A 15,194-nucleotide genomic window follows, 5' to 3' on the forward strand; every position below is an offset into this window, starting at 1 on the left:
AGGAGTTTAAGACATACAGATTCATCTGTATGTTGCATATATACCAAAGCTTTCAGTAAAGATTCCTCATCATTACAATAAACTAATTCCTCGTACTAGAAAAAGAAACATTCAGATTCACATTGCCTGTCACAGAAAGTACCTATTTCAATACTGTGTTGTAAAAGATTCATCCTTTCAGTTCCGATTCAAGACTTTCTGCTTGACTCTTGGATAAATTTAGATCACAAACAAGATCATTTAATTCTCACTGATTAATCAAGTGCGGTTTAGTATTTGTATTTTTTAAACGTCTGGTCTCTCCTTGGTTCATTGTCTGATAAATTTACCAAACCTTCAACATCTACAGCTTCATCTCCATTTAATTCCAATGTTTTTGGTGATACTTGAATTGGAAACAGTGGCCTGTGAGCCACTGGTCTTATAGAAGAGAGAATATCAAAATATTTAACAATATTCTAGCCTTTGCTGTTATCCCTGATATTTTTGTTATACAAAAAACAGCAGTCTGTTGAGTGTTCTTTGGTTCTCTCCAACCCTGGAATTACAAATGTCATGTGACAAGATTCATTCAAACAACCAGTCAACAGCGTTACACATGAATTACAGCAAATACAAGGAACCCAGGAGTCCTGATTACGTACTTTACATCCAAAATATATTTCATATAATTTATTTTATCAATGAACTTTTATTTCTCATCTGAAACTTTAATGTTACCTCACTACAAATGTCGCAGAAACTGTCTGGATGGTTAATGTAACTGCATTTTTATTAATAAGTTCATTGAAATCACAAACACTCACAAACACAGATTAGCAAACTTTAAACACTTTATATACACATTAATGTAGTATATACAGTGACTTTAAAAGGAAAAATAAAATCACAAATTGGTAATTAAAGTAGCTGCACCACTAAATGTTGTACATATGAAAGCTCACAACTGATGTAGTTAAATTTTTCTTAGCCTGCATCATACATTGTTTATTGTTTACAGTATAACACTCAGCCCTGAGTCACCAAAACAAAATTCATATACTCCATGCAATGTATGACTAAAGGGTGTCACAATTACAATTAAAAAAAAATGTGATGTGGACAGTACATGACTTCCTTGTATGAATGTTAAATTATATATACACATTTTTTAAAAATTAAGAATGCATAAAATTTTAATTCATTAATAAGTTATTGAATTCTAATTTATCATAAATTTTTTTTTACAATCAGAGGTTAATAATTATTAATAAATCAAACATGAACTTTATACAATTAACACTATTACAACTGGTATACATCAACTGTAAATAATTAACTTTTAACATCATTTTGCGTATATGTTAATGATGAATTAAGTAGGATGATGAAGTGCGTCGAATGAGTACTACAATAGAATTTTACTCTATGAAATAAGAAGATCAAGGAAAGAATAAAAAAATTAAGAGAGGATGATGAATGTAAAGAGAAAGAAAATTTGAAAACTAGAGAACGTGTACACAAATTAAGATCAGAAGAATTGTATGTCATACCAAAGAGCGATTAAATGATTAGCAACAGAAAACAAATAAATGATGAAATGATGATCAACTCTGACTTAGGAAGAATATTGTCCGACAATATCAGGGAAGTAATGAACTAAAAAATAAGAATTTTTTGAAATTTATTAAAGATTGGGCATGTATGCCTCAGTGTATATATTATTCTTCTGAGGGTCTATTTTTCAGTCACTGTAGTTAACTTTAATGTAAATTAAATTAAACAGAAATTAAACTAGAAAATCAAAAAATAATAAGATTCTAAATTATAATTTTCAATTAATATTAAATAATCAGATGTCTCACCAACTCTATTACAGATACACATATGTAATAATGCCCCTGTTTAGCCTCCAAGAATCAGTGTTGGGTATTACTTCAGAGGATTAATGAGGATGATATGTATGAGTGTAGGTGAAGTGTAATCTTATACAGTCTCAGGTTGACCATTTCTGAGATGTGTGGTTAATTGAAACCCAACCACCAAAAAACACCGGTATCCACGATCTAGTATTCAAATCTGTATAAAAGTAACTGCCTTTACTAGGATTTGAATGTTGAACTCTCGACTTTGAAATCAGCTGATTTGCGAAGAGCGCTCACCACTACACCAACCTGGTGGGTTATGTAATAATGCCTATTAAATTACATATACACATTTTTAAAAGAACATAAAATTTTATTTCACTTAAAACTTATGATTTTTTTTATATATATATTTTTTTAATTGTTAATATTGAATAATTATTTATTGTAAAACTTTTTTACAATCATAGGTTAATAAATTATTAATAAATCAATATATTTAATTTAAAAAACAAATGTTAAAAAAATAAATTAAAAAAAGTTAAAAAAATAAATTAAAAAAAGTTAAAAAAATAAAAAAGGAGATGAAATCTGATTCGAACCAATGTGCCTTCTTGTATATGCCACTTATCAGATATCTTTGAAAAGCTCTCAGTGAGGGCTTATTACTGCAGTTAAGGAAATCCAGAATCCAATTTTTTTGGATTTTAGGCTTTTTTAGACACTTTTGATTCAGTTGATTGCAATCAAAAGGGGAGATGCACAACTAGATATTACAAGAGTACTGAATACAAAATTTCAACATACTAAGGCAGTAGTACGGAAATGGGCATACGGCCACCGGAAATGGCATCATCCAAGATGGCGGTGATCGGCCATCTTGGATTGTGACATCCGTGGTGCCGTAGCCCGCAGTCTTTCCAACCTGTTTTTTTAGGTCGGCCCTCTTGGATTGTGACGTCGGTGGGGCTGTAGCCCGCAGACTTTCCAACCTGTTTTTTTAGGACGTTCCTGGAGGATGATCCTGGTCGTCGTAGATCGTGTACCGGGAGGCGGCGCAGTCTTTCCAACCTATTTTTTAGGTCGGCCATCTTGGATTGTGACGTCGGTGGTGCCGTAGCCCACAGTCTTTCCAGCCTATTTTTTTAAGACGTTCCTCGAGGATGATCCTGGTCGTCGTGGCGACGATGACAAGGTTCTCGTCGTAGATCGTGCACCGGAAGGCGGCGCCGCCGCCTCCCGGTCAATATCCACGACGAGAGCCTTATCGTTGTCGTCGCCTCGACGCGGATGTTCCTCGTGGAAGATCCGAACCGTCGTAGTCGTTGCAGCAGGTGGCGTCGCCCGCCCCGCTCGAGGTCTTTGTTGTGGCTCGTGCACCGGGAGGTGGTATCTGTGAAAAAAATTAAGACTTATCTCGAGGATGATCCTGGTCGTCCAGGCGACGACATCAGGAGGCGTCGCCGCTCGAGAGGTTCTCGTAGTAGATCGTGCACCGTGTCTGCTCCGCGTGTGTTTGCGTGCGTGCGTCAGCGGAGCGACGTAGAGAGAGATGTTTACCGTGCGGGATGCGGCGCTCGACTGAAGAACCGTCCGGCCTACGCGTGACTCTTAAACAGGAAAACAAAAATAAATTGCGGAAACAGCTGCTTATAAACTGCACGAACATGTTTTGCATCCTTATCACCCCTGACATCCGCTCGACTCCGATTAAAACAAAAATAATAATTTTTCCTTATAAAACAGAAAAACACCTGCTTATCTATTGACCACACACATCCGCTCAATTTTTAACAACTATTTTTCCTTATACATATTATCGGTGACGTGCCTCGAGGATGATCCTGGTCGTCCAGGCGACGACGTCGGGAGGCGTCGCCGCTCAAGAGGTTCTCGTCGTAGATCGTGCACCGGGAGGCGGTGTCTGCTGCGCGTGTGTTTGTGTGCGTGCGTCAGCGGAGTGACGTAGAGAGAGATGTATACCGTGCAGGATGCGGCGCTCGACTGAGGAACCGCCTACGCGTGACTCTTGAACAGGAAACACCTGCTTATCAACTGCACGAACATGTTTTAGTATCACCAATCACATCCGCTCGAGTCCGATTAAAACAAAAAAATAATCTTTTCCAGAAAAAAACCTGCTTATCTATTATCCACACACATCCGCTCAATTTTTAACAACTATTTTTTCTAATATATAAGTAAATGAGTTAAAAATTAAGTTGGATACTATAAAAATTACTCCGAACTAAGTAAAGAGATTTTGTTTTCTGTGTATAAAAAAATTTACGTACGAAATGGCCGACCACAACCACCTTGATTTCGTGGCGCCGTAGCCCGGCAGTGTTGCCAACTTGATTTATTTTGTGTCAGTGTTGCCAACCTGGTTATATATATTGTATTAAATTATTGAAGTAATATTTCAAAGGTTGATAGCACTGTTGAACAGCTTTTGTGTAGCAGTCGGTTTGAATTAAATAAATATGGTACCAACCTTTGAAATATTATTTCAATAATTTAATACATATATACATTATTAACGATTACGGAAATGGATTAATACCGCCGTTAGAGCTGGCGATGTGGCGGCCACGGTCAAAGTTATTTGCAGGTGTAACGGAGACCTTTCGTCGTCCACATGCCCCCCGCGATGGCAAGCATGTAGCTAAGGTGCCCATGTTCGGAGCATGGGAGCCCTGAAAGCTTCGGTGTGTAGGGGCCTGGAGTCAGTGCAGAGACTGCGCATCCGCCCTCTGCCAGGACATATGCCGGTTCCACCGGAGTACCGGAACGGACCTCCAGGGTTGGTAGCCCTGGAGTGGGGGTGTACCCCGGCAGCTAGCCTTCCTACAGAAGGGATTATTTGTTCATGGAAACTGAACAATTAAACGTGGCAGAGGGTTCACGCAAACACCCTCGTTTAGAACCGGCTGATTCGCCTGAAGCGAAACGCCGAAAGAGTACGGAGATTAAGAGGATTGAGATTGAGGCTAGGAAAAGCTTGCAGAAAGCTTTTTTCAAGAGCAGCATCCCAAAACCCAAGTATTTGGTTATTACGAAGGAAGAAGGTAATTTCTCGAGGGTGAGTCCTTTCCTCATCGCTCGAGAAATAAATAAATGTGCTGGAGGCCCTGTTAAAGAAATAAGAAAAACTTTTACGAGACTTCATGTAGAGACTGTTAATGATATACAGTCTCAGAAGATTCTAGGACTGAAGAAAATTGGAGAGCTAGCTGTACGTGTTGATCCCCACGGCACGCTCAACACCTCAAGGGGTGTTGTGGTCTGTCGGGATCTTTTAAATTGTTCGGAGCAAGAGATTGTAGAGGAACTGGCAGCACAAGGATTAATAGAGTGCCGTCGATTGGATATGAGAAGGAACGGTGAGGTCTTACCCTCAGCTTCTCATGTCCTCACTTTCAACCGGCCTACTTTGCCAGAAAAGATAAGAGCGGGGATTCACCGTTTGGATGTGCGGGCATTTGTCCCACAGCCAATGAGGTGCTTCAAGTGCCAACGCTTTGGCCACACCGCTCTTAGATGCGAAAGACCGCAAATATGCGTGTGCGGTGAAGAGGTGCATGAGGGAGAGCCGTGTAAAGAGCCTCCTACATGTATTAATTGCAAAGGAGCGCATTCTTGTAGATCAAGGAATTGTCCTGTCTACAAAGATGAAGTAGCTGTGCAGGAAGTAAAAACCCTGCAAAAGGTCAGCTACTTCGATTCAAAGAAGATAGTTAACGCCCGTAAGCCTAGAGCAACAACAACTTACGCTCAGGCTGCGGTTGCCGCTCCTGTCACTGCTCCAGTTGCTGTCGATGAGGGTCAACTCATAAGTAAACTTGCTCCGACCTTGGCTAATATGATTGAAAGAATTATAGACAATAAAATGAAACCTTTCAATAGTAAAGAGCCAATAAAGCCAAAGATATTAGTACAGCCTCCTGAAGATAAAACACAGAAAGTTGCTCTTACTCTCAAGAAAACGGACGCCAAAGCAGAATGTCAAGTCCGTCTCAGTGAGATTCTTGATGAAAAGAAAAAGGTGACTCCTACAGAGACTGTTATGGAGGCTCCAAAGCCTCCAGCAACTGAGTTGGCCTCTAAACCCCAGAGGCCACAAAAAATCACACAGGGGGGGCGAGTGTCCCCCCTCCCACAGGCGGTGACAGGTGCTATCCCCGTGTCGGGGAGTGGCCAGGTTGCCGCCTCTCAATCGGCGCCGATCCATGTCCGTCGTCGTCGGCGGCTTCGGTGGTCTCCGACACGGAGACCGGAAGCCTTACAGGCGACGACCTTCTCCGCGAACTTACTGCTATTCGCAACATGGAGAAGAAGCGAAAAAAAGCATGGCCGAAAGGAAAACCCAGACAATAATTTATTTAAAAATTAGTGAGTCGATAGTACAGTGGAACATCAATGGATGTTTTTCAAACATCCATGAGCTCCAACGCTTGGTACATGATGTAGACCCGATCTGTATATGTCTGCAAGAAACACATTTCCGCCGAAATGAAAATTTTAAATTAAAAGGATTCAATATATTTCGGCGAGATCAACCGCCAAATATAAGAGTTAGAGGTGGAGTAGCTATATTAACATTGACTAGAGCTACCACCGAAGCGGTTGTTCTAAACACAAACCTACAAGCGGTTGCCGTTAGAATGAAGCGTCCGCTCCAGGTCACTGTCTGCAGCATATACTTGCCGTATATTGATTGGAATAAGGATGACATAGCAAGACTAATTTCCGAGCTTCCCCCACCTGTTTTACTGGTGGGTGACTTTAATGCTCATAATTCTCTTTGGGGATCAGATCGAGTAGATCCCCGTGGAAGAGAACTGGAAGGGTTCCTGATGAATTCAGAACTTATTATTTTAAATGACGGATCAGGAACCTTTTTCAATGCCAGAGATGGATCGACGTCCTGTATAGATCTTGCACTTATAAGCGGATCGATAGCACCGAGGTACATCTTCCATGTTATAGACGATCTGCATGGAAGCGATCATTTCCCGGTGCAAATTGTAACTGATGTTACAAGAACAATATATCCCATCCCTAAAAGATGGTTATTTGAAAAGGCAGACTGGACGAGCTTCACAGCTAGAACGATACTCCCGGAAAAAACTGGAGTTATCGGAGACGATGTCGACGCCATAACAAATGCAATAATTGAGTCGGCATCGAGATATATTCCCAAAATATCTGGGAAACTTACAAAGAAACCCGTTCCATGGTGGAACGATGAAATAAGTGAAGCTATAAAAAGAAAGAAAAGGGCGTATAACGCCTTTAAGAAGCGTCCTAGTATAGAAAATCTTGTTGCCTTTAAGAAATACAGGGCGTATGCAAAACGTCTTATGATAGATTCGAAAAAACGATCCTGGCACCAATACGTGTCATCCATCGACAAAACTACTACTGCATCAGATGTTTGGAGGAAAGTGAAGGCGATTTGTGGGCGTAATGATTTTGCTCCCATAACTAGCCTTCAAGATGAAGATGAAATAAAAGATACTCCATATGAAATTGCAGAGCTGTTATCCAATCACTTCGAAAAGGCCAGCAAAACGGCCAACTACGAGGAAAATTTTCGAACCAAAAAAGAAGTACTTGAAGGTCTACTAAATTTTAGGACTGAGTATAATTACTCATACAATGTACCATTTAAAATGGAACAATTCGCGAAAGCGTTGGAAAAAGCAGGTAACACAGTTGCTGGTCCGGATGAAATCCACTATAATATGATCAGGCAGCTGAATACCACTGCAAAGTGTAGATTATTAGAACTTTATAATAAAATATGGCGGGATGGAACGTACCCGCAGCAGTGGAAAAAAGCTCATGTTGTTCCAGTACCAAAGAAAAATAAAAATTTAACAGACCCCAATAGCTACCGTCCTATTTCTTTGACGTGTGCTATGGGGAAAATATTGAAAAAAATGATTAATGATCGACTCGTCTGGGTTTTGGAAAAAGAAAACCTGATATCACCGTATCAAGCAGGTTTTCGACAATACCATTCTACCACTGATCAAATGATCAGCTTAGAGGACATTATATATAACAGCTTTATTACAAGAAAACATTGTGTCGGAGTCTTCTTTGATCTTCGGAAGGCTTTTGATATGACCTGGCGTCATGGTATAATGCTCCAGATACATGAATGGGGCATTCGTGGGAATCTGCCTATACTGCTCAGCAACTACATGAATGACCGTACCTTCCAAGTACGCGTCAACAATGAATATTCATGTGAAAGAATCTTGGAAAATGGCATACCGCAAGATTCGCCGTTGAGCGGTACCTTGTTTACCATTGCCATTAATAGATTGATATTAGCCATTCCAGTAGAAATCAGCAAAAGCGTCTATGTTGATGATCTGGCAATCGTATATGCCAGCAACAAGACTGCTATGGTGAGGTACAAATTGCAACGAGCGATCAATGCTCTAAATGAAGTTGCAAGGAATAATGGATTCCAATTCTCACCAGAAAAAACGTGCTGTGTACACTTTTCTAGGAAGAGAATTCCTCATCAAAGTCCTGCGTTGACAATTGATGATAATCCAATACAATATAAGGACAGCGTAAGATATTTAGGACTAGTATTGGATAAATCCCTTACATGGGGATTACATATACAGGACTTGAGTGATAGATGCAAAAGAGCCCTAAACATTTTAAAATGTTTATTGAACTTAAATTGGGGCTCAGAAAAAGAGACATTATTGAGATTGTATAAAGCATTGGTTCAATCTAAACTAGACTACGGATGTATCGTATATTCATCCGCTAGAAAGTCGCACTTAAGGAAGTTAGACGTAGTTCATAATAGCGGAATAAGATACGCAACAGGTGCTTTCCGCACAAGTCCGGCGGCTAGTCTGATGTCTGAAGCCGGAATAATGCCACTACATTATAGAAGAGAGATTCTCTTGTTAAGATATGCAGCAAATATATGGGCTTTCCCTGCTCATATAAATAATAAATTGTTTAGAATCATCCCATGGCTGCATTATACGAACGTCGTGCTACCTATTCCAGACCAGCCGGAATTAGGTACCACGAATTAAGAAATAAATATGAAATTGCCATTCCAGATACATTGGCAATTTCTACTAGAGAAATACCGCCATGGCTCTTGCCAGCGGTTAATACAAGTTTGGATCTCTATCAAGGAGAAATAAAAAAGAAACCAGCAGTGATCATTCAGCAGGAATTTTTGGCAACCGTCAGTAGTTACGAAGAACATATTAGAATTTATACTGACGGTTCTAAAACCGAACATGGTGTTGGATGCTCGATATATGTAAATGAAGAAGCCCACTTTTGGAGACTGCCAGATGTGGCCAGTGTCTACACGGCAGAACTCACTGCAATTCAGCAAGCTCTTCGCTACACTGAACACTATTGCGAAGAGAGAGTGCTAATATTCCGATTCATTAAGTGCACTCGTCGCAATTCGGAACAAGAACATTAAGGATGTCCTAATTGCAAACATCCTGTCCATTTTATACGTACTAAAACAACGAGGACAGCGATGCGTATTTGTATGGACTCCGGGACATGCTGGTATTACAGGTAATGAAATCGCAGACGAAGCTGCCAGAAAGGCAACAGTCTGCGATGTTTTGAATGCATTTCCTGTAAGAGTGGCAGATGTTAAACCGTCTAACATACATAGTAAAAAACAAGTGGAATGCTGAATGGAGGAAATTAAATACAAAATTAAACACAGTAAAATCTTCTCCTTATAAATGGAAAAGCGACTATAAGTTGACTCGCCGTGAACAAGTGGCGGTGACCAGACTTAGAATCGGTCATACGCGATTAACAAATTTATATTTGTTAACCGGCGAAGTGAGACCAATGTGCGGTGTTTGTAATAAAACACTGACAATCAAGCATCTTATAGAAGAGTGTACCATATATGAGGACCTCAGAAAGAGGTTCCGTTTTAGAAATAATATTACTGCTGATCTGGATAATGGAAATGAAGAAAATATAGTTGCATTTTTACACGCCAGTGGACTTCTTAAAAGTCTATAAAAATGAAAGTTTAAAGCTGTGACAAAAGAAACTCTAAGCGGTAGCTTATATATATATATATATATATATATATATATATATATATATATATATAGAAAAAGTGGTATTGATAAGTTTAATTTTAAATGTATGCATATATACATAAGGGAGTCTCGAAACGTGGCACGTATAGTGACGGGAGGTAGCCCTCTTGCCTAGGCCATTTTGGCTCACCTGCATTCAAGAGCAGTGAGTCGGGGTGTGTCCGATGATGGCATGGGGGACCCTCAAGGGTGGATTGAGGGCGCGAGGCTGTGGGTGTACGCTGTGCATGCCTATAGCCTGTTTATAAGAAGGATTCAACTGCCACGGCACCCTGGCGCGACTGATATACTGCTCAACGGTGGTTCTGGTCGCCCCGAGGGTGCTTAAACAAACTATAAATGAGACTCGTAGAAGAAAGAAAGAAAGATATGGTAGGATAAGTTTTAATTTTAATTTTAATTTAATGGTCTTTTGGGAACCTATCTCAAATTTTAATATTGGGGCCCTTTACACCCCATAAGTGTTTGTGATTGTCCCTGTCTTTATGTCTTAAATGCTTTGTGTAGTTTTGTGCTTTTAAATAAAATGTAAGGGCCCTTTACACCCTTACATATGACGATCCAGATGGTGATAGTAGTTTCTTTTAAAGATTATGACGAGGGCTAATGACCTTAGAAGTCGATGCCCATAAAAATTCAGAAAAAAAAAATAAAAAATAAAAACAGTTTAGTAATGTTTTTTCGAATTCGCACTCCAGTGCGCATGCGCCGACTCAAATTCCAACGCCGCTATTGTTCGCGACCAGGCGTGGCACTTTTGGCAAGCCAACCTCAGACCGCGTCGGACGGTCGAATCTTCAGTCGAGCGCTGCATCCCGCGCGGTAAACATCACTCGCTTTGCTGAAGCACGCACGCAAACACACGTGCAGATGTCGCCTCCCGGTGCATGATCTACGAAAAATTTTCTTTATCGCACCCACTCTTATTAAAATCGACGCGACGATCCAGTCCGAACGTAGACACTAACGGCTGGTGCCCATTCGCCGATTCGAATTCCAACGCTGCGATTGGTCAATTAGACAACTTTAGACCATGTCAGACAGACAATTCTCTCAGTCGAGCGCCGCATCTGGTACGGTAAACATCTTTGCGTCACTCTGCTGACGCACGCAAAAACACATGCACGGTCTACGACAAGAACCTCTCTCCATCGCGGTGACGCCTCCCGATGCAGTCACTACAACGACCAGGAATATCCTCGAGGAAAGTCTAAATTTTTATTCACACACACACACACATGATCGCGCAATAGTATGTGTGAATCGATAATATGTGTAAGGAAAAATAGTTGTTAAATTCACAGACACCACCTCCCGTTGCACGAGCCACAACGAAGACCTCGAGCGGGGCGGGCGACGCCTCCTGCTGCAACGACTACGATGGTTCGGATCTTCCACGAGGAACATCCGCGTCGAGGCGACGACAACGATAAGGCTCTCGTCGTGGATATTGACCGGTAGGCGGCGGCGCCGCCTTCCGGTGCACGATCTACGACGAGAACCTTGTCATCGTCGCCACGACGACCAGGATCATCCTCAAGGAACGTCTTAAAAAAATAGGCTGGAAAGACTGCGGGCTACGGCACCACCGACGTCACAATCCAAGATGGCCGACCTAAAAAACAGGTTGGAAAGACTGCAGAAGACTGCAGGCTACAGCGCCACCGACGTCACAATCCAAGATTGCCGACCACATCTTGTCCGCCATTTTCGAAGATGGCGGACGGCCGCCATCTTGGATGGTGACATTTCCGGTGGCCGTATGCCCATTTCCGTACTACTTAAGGCTAAACGTTTTAGTTGTGTCATACATAACTAATCGTTACATACATAGCTATCGTTTACTGTATGTAGTCATACAGTCTGTATGACTGATCTGTGTGGCTGTCAAAATGGATATTTCCATTGAAATCTGAAAACCTAAGTTTTTCATGGTCACAATACTTTTTTTACTTTGTACAAGGAAGTAAAAAATATGTACATATAATATGTCAAATACTAGGCTTGTGCATGTATATAATATTTTAAATTTACTACACTCTATAAATTAATGATAACTCTTTGTGTATAAAATGATTGACTGTTTTACTTATAAACTAGCTTTGCTAGCCTATTTGCAGTTTGTTTTGATTAAGTCATTAGATGTTATTGGAATGGCATTGTTTGACTCACTCTGCCATAGCTGTCTTTTTTATTCCAGCTGGCATGCTATGTCCCAATCACTGAACCTGCTAAACCTATATTACTTAAAAAATTTTTTAATAATTATTATTTTTAATTATATATATTTCAAAATTGAGTAATCCAGATAATCAAATGTCAGCATTGGGATATGAATAACTGCCATTCTGTTGTATCTATGAAAGTAAAGTATGCTGTTTATTTACCAGTTAAAAATACATTAAATTTGTAAGATAGTTTATAATATTACATTTCCTTAAGCAAAAGGAGTTCCTTACCCATTTGTATACTTCAAAAATGTTTACATACATAATGGTTTAGATTGCTTTGCTGACATATACTTAATAAGCATTTGATAGACTTTACGAATGACACTACACAAATTAATTATATTACTCATTAATTATGTCTGATCTGGTGTAATACTGTCATGATTTAACTCTATTGCAGCCACAACTGATTTTTTTTTTAGAAATTAATAACTGATTTTGTTTAATTTTTTAAACTAATAACAGACTATTGCAGGTAAAGTGTAATATACTTCTGGTTCATCCCATTACTAGCCCCGATACCTAATTATGGCAACCTGCAATCCATTGCCTAAAAAATGCATAAATTTTTTTTCCTAATTCCTGGCATCTAAGTACTATTTATTTTTTTATTTTAAGTCTCCGACATTTACTTTATTTATTTAACTCAAAGCAACTTTATTTATTTAAACTTGAACTTATGCCCAATTACAGTTACTTCATGATAGATGAATTTTGTAGTATTTGAAAAAAGTCAAGTCTGATTGCAATTCAAACCCAGAACCTTTCAACTGAAAAACAAATATGCTATCACTCTGCCACAGAGATCAGCATAACTAATTTAATGTTTCTCAGTTCACCCTGTTCGTGCAACAATCCTATTTTTCACTGAAACAATAGACTTGAGTTTAGATATCGTGTTTTATTTAACTTTAAATTTACTATTAAAATTAAGTAAATCAACTAAAAAAGATGAACTTTCAAATTTCAATTAAAAAAGAGATGAACGATAATTTTTATTTTAATAAAACATGTGTTTGAAGTCTGTATTGTTCTCTTTGTTTGTAAGCCTTGACTTTTGTTTCATTATTTTTATCCTAATAAATTCACTTTATTGTGAAAATATAATTCATTATTTTTCAAACAAAAATGTATTAAGTTTGAAATTTGTATGTTTTTTTGGTTGTTTGAATCAATTATTTTTTTAAATGAAACAGCCAATAAAAAAAAATCTGACAACAAAGCTTACTTTCATGGCATCAGTCATTTATTCTTATATAGTGGAAAAATACATGAAAAAAGTTACTTAATATTTATTTTTTGGGAAGGGGTAATTTATGATGAGATTTTAATGTAAAATTAAGATATATGTTTAAATAAATAAAAAATAAAAAAATGGTTTTGTTTTTCTGCTCTCCCACTTACAAAATCACCTTCCAAGAATTTTTTTTGTTTATTATGTTAAATGGAAGAAACTAAAAAAAAAATACTAAAAAATGTACAACCAATAAAAAGTTAGCAATGAATTTTTTGTGAGTGGGTGGGTTGAGTTATGATGAAATTTTATTATAATATTGTTACTAGAAATCTATTATTTAAACTTTTAATATTATTAAAATTTTAACTACCACCTGAAGATACTGCCCAAAACCTCTACAACCAATTGTCTCATACACATGATTCTCAAAATTTCATCAAATCTGTTCATCCAGTCAAAAATTATTAAATTCAAACATGCCATCATATGTACATATGTAAAAACAAATATTACCCCTCGGTTTCTTTTTTGTTTTTTGAGATTCCTGGGTCATGAAATGTCAAGAAATACAAAAATAATGTCCATTTACAAAATGTCCATATACAAAATAATGTCCAGAAATACAAAAACAAAAAAAAAATGTCAAGAAATACAAATACCCCATTAAATTGGTTACAATACTTTCCTTCTTGCTCCATAGCTCTTAGAGTTATGATGCCAGAAAGTAAAAACTAATTTTTATTAAATATTTAAACTTAACGATCTAGGAGTTGTTGCTTGATCGGGTTACTGAAATACTCTAAACTACCAAAATAAATTTTGAAGAGTAAAAGTAAATAAATAGTCCTTGGCTGTAAAAAAACCCTGATCAAGTGACTTCGTCAATCTGTATATATATTTTTACCAACAGGACCCCTGTTTGTTGATATTTGAATTTGAAATGAAAAGTGATGATTTAAATTCATCTCATGTATGTCTTGCAACATGTTGACAAATTATTATAGTTACCCATGGTTTTAAAAAGGCTGAGTAGCCACCTCTCCCCTAAACGGTATGCTGCCTTATAAGATTAAGAGTTTAAGATTAGATTTTTTTATTACCTTTTTTAGAATAATGGTTGATGAAAAATTAAACTGGTATACTCACATTTTGATACTTGTCTTTTAATTAACGCCAACTCTATTTTTAATTAGGAGAATATCTGTTTTGGATATCTTTTATTTTTCATTTATTCACATACAAATTTTATTCCAATGATGCTTATTAGCTCAGAATATTCTAACAAAATTCTAGCTAAAGTAGATTTATTAGATTAGATTTGTTAAAAAAGTAATAGCTGTAAACAATATTTTGTTAAATTTAACTCGGTAAATGCTAAATTGATTTTTATTTTTGAGAATAAATCATGTAATATAAAACAACCTATAATTCGGGCTCAAAATTTTCACTACTTATCAGTCATATACACATAACTTTCTCTGCAATTAATTAAAACATCTTATAAAAATATCACTCTGTGCAAATATATTTTTATCAGAAGTTGAATTAAAAAATATATTGAACACCAAAAAATTTCAATACTGCAAAAGAAACGGTTTGTAAATAATGTTTTCATAGATTAAATAACTTTGCTTATTAGAGAATACCTTGCAACCTGAATTATCTGAATTTCTTGAAAATGAAAAGTAAACATTAGTAGTGAATGTTAGTCAACAATGAGATACAAAAGTTACTTAGTTATTCT

This window comes from Lycorma delicatula, chromosome 2, assembly GCF_047948215.1.
Source record: "Lycorma delicatula isolate Av1 chromosome 2, ASM4794821v1, whole genome shotgun sequence".
Taxonomy (NCBI): domain Eukaryota; kingdom Metazoa; phylum Arthropoda; class Insecta; order Hemiptera; family Fulgoridae; genus Lycorma; species Lycorma delicatula.